Here is a 7,500-nt window from a genome sequence, read left to right as displayed (position 1 = left end):
AAGTTTGAGAATAGGTTGAGGCCATTTCGGCCCCAATGCCTCTAATCATTCGCTTTACCGGATGAGACTGTCAGAATGGCGGAATAAATTCCGTCATGTTTCTCGAGCGCCAGCTATCCTGAGGGAAACTTCGGATGGAACCAGCTATTAGATAGTTCGATTAGTCTTTCGCCCCTATACCCAGTTCGGACGATCGATTTGCACGTCAGAATCGCTTCGGTCCTCCATCAGGGTTTCCCCTGACTTCGACCTGACCAGGCATAGTTCACCATCTTTCGGGTCCCAGCGTGTACGCTCTCAGTGCGTCTCGATAATCGCACGGGGGCTTTCTCGAAACGCCTCGGGAATGCGGCGGGGCGTCTGACGACGCCCGCGCATCTTCCCTGCGGCCGGCTCGAGGCCGACCTTTCACTTTCATTTCGCCTCTGGGTTTATCAGTGTTCCCAATGACTCGCGCACATGCTAGACTCCTTGGTCCGTGTTTCAAGACGGGTCCTGTGAGTGCCCAAAACAAAACCACCGCCGACCGGGACGCGTCCCGTCCGAGAGCGCGCCACTAGCCACGGACATCCGAAACGCGACACCCGCGACGCACTGGGCGCCGGGGGCCACGAGAAGGAAGCCGCTGTGACGCGACGGACGCCCTCCGAAGGGGCGGACGCGATCCTCGTTCTCTACCGTCGCTTTAAAACTCGCCCCGGCCGTGGACGCCGCGGCTCCGCCCCGCGGAGCGAGGCGGGACAGCCGCACGGCGCATTCGACCGAGGCGCAACGGGTCGCGGTGTTATACTGAGAGAGAAGTGCACGCGCTCCGGGAGCCCGGCTGCGCACCCGGACACCCCCCGCCCCGACAACGAGTGCCGAAGGGCGGAGGTGTGCGCCGGGACGCGGGCTCCGACGGAAGACACGATGAATCTCTCCGTTCGCTCGTTTGAGTTCCACAGGTTTACCCCTGAACGGTTTCACGTACTCTTTAACTCTCTCTTCAAAGTTCTTTTCAACTTTCCCTCACGGTACTTGTTCGCTATCGGTCTCGTGGTAGTATTTAGCCTTAGATGGAGTTTACCACCCACTTAGGGCTGCACTCTCAAGCAACCCGACTCTGGGGAGAGAGACCGTCGCGGCCGGCTACCGTCACCACGGGCCTGGCACCCTCTGCGGGTAAGCGGGCCCCGTTCAAGATGAACTTGGACAGGCAGCCGTGACTAATGACCGCGCGTGTATATATTACTCTCCTCCCTAACGCTACATTTCCCGGCGGCCCGCCTGGGCCGCAGGATTCAGCGCTGGGCTCTTCCCGTTTCGCTCGCCGCTACTCGGGGAATCCTCGTTAGTTTCTTTTCCTCCGCTTACTGATATGCTTAAGTTCGGCGGGTGATCTCTCCTGATTTGAGGTCGACAACAAAAAAAAATTCATATATATATATAAATATACATATATATGAATAATGTAAACGCTCTCCGGTTTCGCACGGTACCCGCGCGCGACGCAGAGCGCGAAGAAACGCCCCCGCGCGCCGGCCCGTGAGGACCGGCGGCGGGTTTCACAGCGTCGTCGCTAGCTCGAAAAGCGTCTCGGGGGGACCGAGAGAGCGCGCCAAGTCAAATTTGACCGGACGTCCGTCCGGCGCTCGCGCGCCGGCGGACGACAGACCGGCAACACTCTCGCCGAATCTTCTCTCCGAAGAGAGAAGACGGCGAAGTCTGGTCGCATTGTGTGCGCGACCCTCAAACAGGAGTGGTCCGTCGACAAACTAAGTCTTGCTCGGACCGCAATGTGCGTTCGAAATGTCGATGCTCATGTGTCCTGCAGTTCACACTCTGACGCGCATTTAGCTGCGTTCTTCATCGACCCACGAGCCGAGTGATCCGCCGTTCAGGGTAATAGTGTTTTATGATATATATATATATATATATATTGTTTATCGGTTGCGTTTTTTTCTTTTTTCTCTATCGGAAAAAAAATTACATTTTTCACAGAATATAGCCGGACGCGGGAATCGGGCCGACAGACCCGCCTCCCGCGACACCGGCAGTCCGCGGTTCGCGGCGGCGCCCTAGGGCGAAATTCCGCCGCAGTGTTTGCTTATTTTGCGCTCTGCGCGTGTGTATAAATATATTTATACTATATAAAAGAATGAAAATTCATTTTATATTATATTTCACAGGAAATGATCCTTCCGCAGGTTCACCTACGGAAACCTTGTTACGACTTTTACTTCCTCTAAATGATCAAATTCGGTCAAACTTTCCGACGCGTCGGATGCCCGAGACGAGCTTCCGCGCACCAGTCCGAAGACCTCACCAAATCATCCATCGGTAGTAGCGACGGGCGGTGTGTACAAAGGGCAGGGACGCAATCAACGCGAGCTGGTGACTCGCTTTTACTAGGAATTCCTCGTTCATGGGGGAGAATTGCAAACCCCAATCCCTATCACGAAGGGGTTTCATCGGGTTACCCGGGCCGTTAGGCCAAGGAGGACACGCTGATCCCTTCAGTGTAGCGCGCGTGCGGCCCAGGACATCTAAGGGCATCACAGACCTGCTATTGCTCAATCTCGTGCGGCTATATATACCGCCGGTCCCTCTAAGAAGATTTTCATTGTACGCCGGTAGTGAAGACCGCGAAACACACTTCCGCGACGCGAACGCCGCAAGATGCGCGCCCGCGGACTCCTGTGATACCGGTTGCACGTCTATTTAATAGGCTAGAGTTACGTTCGTTACCGGAATTAACCTGACAAATCGCTCCACCAACTAAGAGCGGCCATGCACCACCACCCACCGAATCGAGAAAGAGCTGTTAATCCGTCAATCCTTCCAGTGTCCGGGCCTGGTGAGTTTTCCCGTGTTGAGTCGAATTAAGCCGCAGGCTCCACTCCTGGTGGTGCCCTTCCGTCAATTCCTTTAAGTTTCAGCTTTGCAACCATACTCCCCCCGGAGCCCGAAAGCTTTGGTTTCCCGGGAGCTGCCCACCGGGTTAAAATTATGAAACTTCGGCGGATCGCTGGCTGGCATCATTTATGGTTAGAACTACAGCGGTATCTAATCGCCTTCGAACCTCTAACTTTCGTTCTTGATTAATGAAAACACCTTTGGCAAATGCTTTCGCTTTAGTCCGTCTTGCGACGATCCAAGAATTTCACCTCTAACGTCGCAATACGAATGCCCCCAGTTGTCCCTATTAATCATTACCTCTGGTATCAGAAAGCCAACAAAACAGAACCGAGGTCCTATTCTATTATTCCATGCGTACAATATTCAGGCAAGTGTTAGCCCGCTTTGAGCACTCTAATTTGTTCAAAGTAAACAGCCGCGACGGCCCGCCTCGGCGCGCGGCCGCCCGCGAGGACGACCGCAACACACTGGCGGTGGACGCACCGGCGAGAAGCCCCGCAGACGTGCCTGTCGTACCGCATTCGGTAGACCGACACCGCAGGACACAATTTCAACTACGAGCTTTTTAACCGCAACAACTTTAGTATATGCTATTGGAGCTGGAATTACCGCGGCTGCTGGCACCAGACTTGCCCTCCAATGGATCCTCGTTAAAGGATTTAAAGTGTAATCATTCCGATCACGAGGCCTCGGACGAGTCCCGTATCGTTATTTTTCGTCACTACCTCCCCGTGCCGGGAGTGGGTAATTTGCGCGCCTGCTGCCTTCCGTGGATGTGGTAGCCGTTTCTCAGGCTCCCTCTCCGGAATCGAACCCTGATTCCCCGTTACCCGTGACAACCATGGTAGTCGCATAAACTACCATCGACAGTTGATAAGGCAGACATTTGAAAGATGCGTCGCCGGTGCTAGACCGTGCGATCAGCACAAAGTTATCTAGAATCATCTCGAATGGCGACGGACGGGGCGCGAACCCCGCCGCCGATTGGTTTTTGATCTAATAAAAGCATCCCTCCCGTTGCCGGTCAGGACCTCGTTTGCATGTATTAGCTCTAGAATTGCCACAGTTATCCAAGTAACTATGTACAAATCTAAGGAACCAAAACTGATATATTGAGCCATTCGCGGTTTCACCTTAATTCGGCTTTTACTGAGACTTGCATGGCTTAGTCTTTGAGACAAGCATATGATTACTGGCAGGATCAACCAGGGAGCTGTTCATTTCTATATCGCTCCAGGATACGAAGGGCGTCTGAGGCGCGACGGAGTCACCCGCCGCGACACGCTCTTTATGTTCGCACCTATATAACTCACATTCTCGCTCGCTCGAGTTTGCACTCTCGCGATTCACGAGTCTGTTCGTTTTACTTTTAAATTCACTTTTTAACAAGTGAACGCTGGACCTGACGAGACGGACCACATGGATCTTCTCTTTGGCCAAAAATTTAATTCCCTTTCGTCAAATATTAACGTACGAGAGCGCACGCCTTCGGCGCGGCAATAGTGGGGACGTGGATTAGAATCCTACGACCGTTCTCGTTTTTGTTCACGGTGTTCTCTGCTTGCGCGGAACTCCAGAGTTTGTAACACGGGCGAAGTGCAATGCTCGCTCAGCCGCACAAAGGAGCTGAACGGCCACACGACGTTGATTTTCGCAAATGTAAAGCCGGCGCGGCATATCGGCCGCCGCAATGTGCGAACGCGGTGAAAAATGTATTTTAGCTAACGCCATGAGAGACGCGCATAATATACGTACGGCGACGGGTGTCGGCGTCTCGCACGCCGGGCCGCCAGCCATGCGGGGAGCCTACGCGCGTTTCAGGCGAAACGTAAATGAGCCGATGGGTAAAACGCGCGGTACGGTCGGGACTTGGCAAATTCTGCGAGATGATTTTATTTTTTCTTTTCTTTTTTCGTTTGAGAAGACGAATATGGAAAGAGATTATGATTGAAAAATTAGACTTATAATTTGGGTAGGAAATATTTTTGTTTTTTTTTTTTTTATTTTCTTTTTTTTATTTTTTTTTTTATTTCACATTCACATTTGGATCGGAAGGAGGGACGAAATAAAAATCGGCGGGGGTGCATTTCGGATCGTCGCTCAGTGAAGTAAACGAAAAATTTAAGTTTCACGCGGAGCGCGCTCGCGGCCGCCGCGAGACGTCTCGCCGGGAGGGGGCCTCGTTCTCGCATTAAAACTCGGCGAGAGGGTATAAAATATTTCTAAGTTTTTTTGTTTTTTTTTTTTTTTTTTAATTTCACATTCACTTTCGAATCGGAAGGAGGAACGAAATAAAAATCGGCGGGGGTGCATTTCGGATCGTCGCTCGGTGGAAATATTCGATAAACGAAAAATTTAAGTTTCACGCGGAGCGCGCTCGCGACCGCCGCGAGACGTAAATGAGCCGATGGGTAAAACGCGCGGTACGGTCGGGACTTGGCAAATTCTGCGAGATGATTTTATTTTTTCTTTTCTTTTTTCGTTTGAGAAGACGAATATGGAAAGAGATTATGATTGAAAAATTAGACTTATAATTTGGGTAGGAAATATTTTTGTTTTTTTTTTTTTTATTTTCTTTTTTTTATTTTTTTTTTTATTTCACATTCACATTTGGATCGGAAGGAGGGACGAAATAAAAATCGGCGGGGGTGCATTTCGGATCGTCGCTCAGTGAAGTAAACGAAAAATTTAAGTTTCACGCGGAGCGCGCTCGCGGCCGCCGCGAGACGTCTCGCCGGGAGGGGGCCTCGTTCTCGCATTAAAACTCGGCGAGAGGGTATAAAATATTTCTAAGTTTTTTTGTTTTTTTTTTTTTTTTTTAATTTCACATTCACTTTCGAATCGGAAGGAGGAACGAAATAAAAATCGGCGGGGGTGCATTTCGGATCGTCGCTCGGTGGAAATATTCGATAAACGAAAAATTTAAGTTTCACGCGGAGCGCGCTCGCGACCGCCGCGAGACGTCTCGCCGGGAGGGGGCCTCGTTCTCGCATTAAAACTCGGCGAGAGGGTATAAATTATTTCTAAGTTTTAATTTTTTTTTTTTTTTTTTAATTTCACATTCACTCTTGAATCGGAAGGAGGAACGAAATAAAAATCGGCGGGGGTGCATTTCGGATCGTCGCTCGGTGGAAATATTCGATAAACGAAAAATTTAAGTTGCACGCGGAGCGCGCTCGCGACCGCCGCGAGACGTCTCGCCGGGAGGGGGCCTCGTTCTCGCATTAAAACTCGGCGAGAGGGTATAAATTATTTCTAAGTTTTTTTTTTTTTTTTTTTTTTTTAATTTCACATTCACTTTCGAATCGGAAGGAGGAACGAAATAAAAATCGGCGGGGGTGCATTTCGGATCGTCGCTCGGTGGAAATATTCGATAAACGAAAAATTTAAGTTTCACGCGGAGCGCGCTCGCGACCGCCGCGAGACGTCTCGCCGGGAGGGGGCCTCGTTCTCGCATTAAAACTCGGCGAGAGGGTATAAAATATTTCTAAGTTTTTTTGTTTTTTTTTTTTTTTTTTAATTTCACATTCACTTTTGAATCGGAAGGAGGAACGAAATAAAAATCGGCGGGGGTGCATTTCGGATCGTCGCTCAGTGAAGTAAACGAAAAATTTAAGTTTCACGCGGAGCGCGCTCGCGACCGCCGCGAGACGTCTCGCCGGGAGGGGGCCTCGTTCTCGCATTAAAACTCGGCGAGAGGGTATAAAATATTTCTAAGTTTTTTTGTTTTTTTTTTTTTTTTTAATTTCACATTCACTTTCGAATCGGAAGGAGGAACGAAATAAAAATCGGCGGGGGTGCATTTCGGATCGTCGCTCGGTGGAAATATTCGATAAACGAAAAATTTAAGTTTCACGCGGAGCGCGCTCGCGACCGCCGCGAGACGTCTCGCCGGGAGGGGGCCTCGTTCTCGCATTAAAACTCGGCGAGAGGGTATAAATTATTTCTAAGTTTTAATTTTTTTTTTTTTTTTTTAATTTCACATTCACTTTCGAATCGGAAGGAGGAACGAAATAAAAATCGGCGGGGGTGCATTTCGGATCGTCGCTCAGTGAAGTAAACGAAAAATTTAAGTTTCACGCGGAGCGCGCTCGCGACCGCCGCGAGACGTCTCGCCGGGAGGGGGCCTCGTTCTCGCATTAAAACTCGGCGAGAGGGTATAAAATATTTCTAAGTTTTTTTGTTTTTTTTTTTTTTTTTAATTTCACATTCACTTTTGAATCGGAAGGAGGAACGAAATAAAAATCGACGGGGGTGCATTTCGGATCGTCGCTCAGTGAAGTAAACGAAAAATTTAAGTTTCACGCGGAGCGCGCTCGCGACCGCCGCGAGACGTCTCGCCGGGAGGGGGCCTCGTTCTCGCATTAAAACTCGGCGAGAGGGTATAAATTATTTCTAAGTTTTTTTTTTTTTTTTTTTTTTTTAATTTCACATTCACTTTCGAATCGGAAGGAGGAACGAAATAAAAATCGGCGGGGGTGCATTTCGGATCGTCAAACAATTAAAAATTATAATGTAAAAATATAAATATATTTTTTTTTATAACGAAACATAATTTTTTTCAAATAATAGTTTTTTAATTTGTAAATTATTTATGTAAAT

At 49.4% G+C, this 7,500-nt stretch overlaps 2 non-coding genes and 1 pseudogene across 2 annotated transcripts; all 3 read right to left on the bottom strand.

Annotated features, from left to right (window-relative positions):
* The window catches only part of LOC148270602 (large subunit ribosomal RNA), a 5,548-nt pseudogene extending 4,150 nt beyond the window's left edge, over nucleotides 1–1,398 (bottom strand).
* Nucleotides 1,399–1,722: 324 nt separating this feature from the next.
* Nucleotides 1,723–1,884, bottom strand: LOC148270601 (5.8S ribosomal RNA). Its single transcript, XR_015825339.1, has one exon. It is a non-coding gene; the product is annotated as a 5.8S ribosomal RNA (ribosomal RNA).
* A 285-nt stretch (nucleotides 1,885–2,169) lies between these two features.
* Nucleotides 2,170–4,110, bottom strand: LOC148270600 (small subunit ribosomal RNA). Its single transcript, XR_015825336.1, has one exon. It is a non-coding gene; the product is annotated as a small subunit ribosomal RNA (ribosomal RNA).
* Nucleotides 4,111–7,500: the final 3,390 nt, after the last annotated feature.

Source organism: Micrasema longulum, unplaced genomic scaffold (assembly GCF_059751315.1).
Source record: "Micrasema longulum isolate JH-2025_06_02 unplaced genomic scaffold, ASM5975131v1 h1tg003701l, whole genome shotgun sequence".
Lineage (NCBI taxonomy): Eukaryota > Metazoa > Arthropoda > Insecta > Trichoptera > Brachycentridae > Micrasema > Micrasema longulum.
The sequence above is the reverse complement of the archived record's forward strand: the minus strand, read 5'-3'. Positions and strand labels throughout refer to the sequence as shown.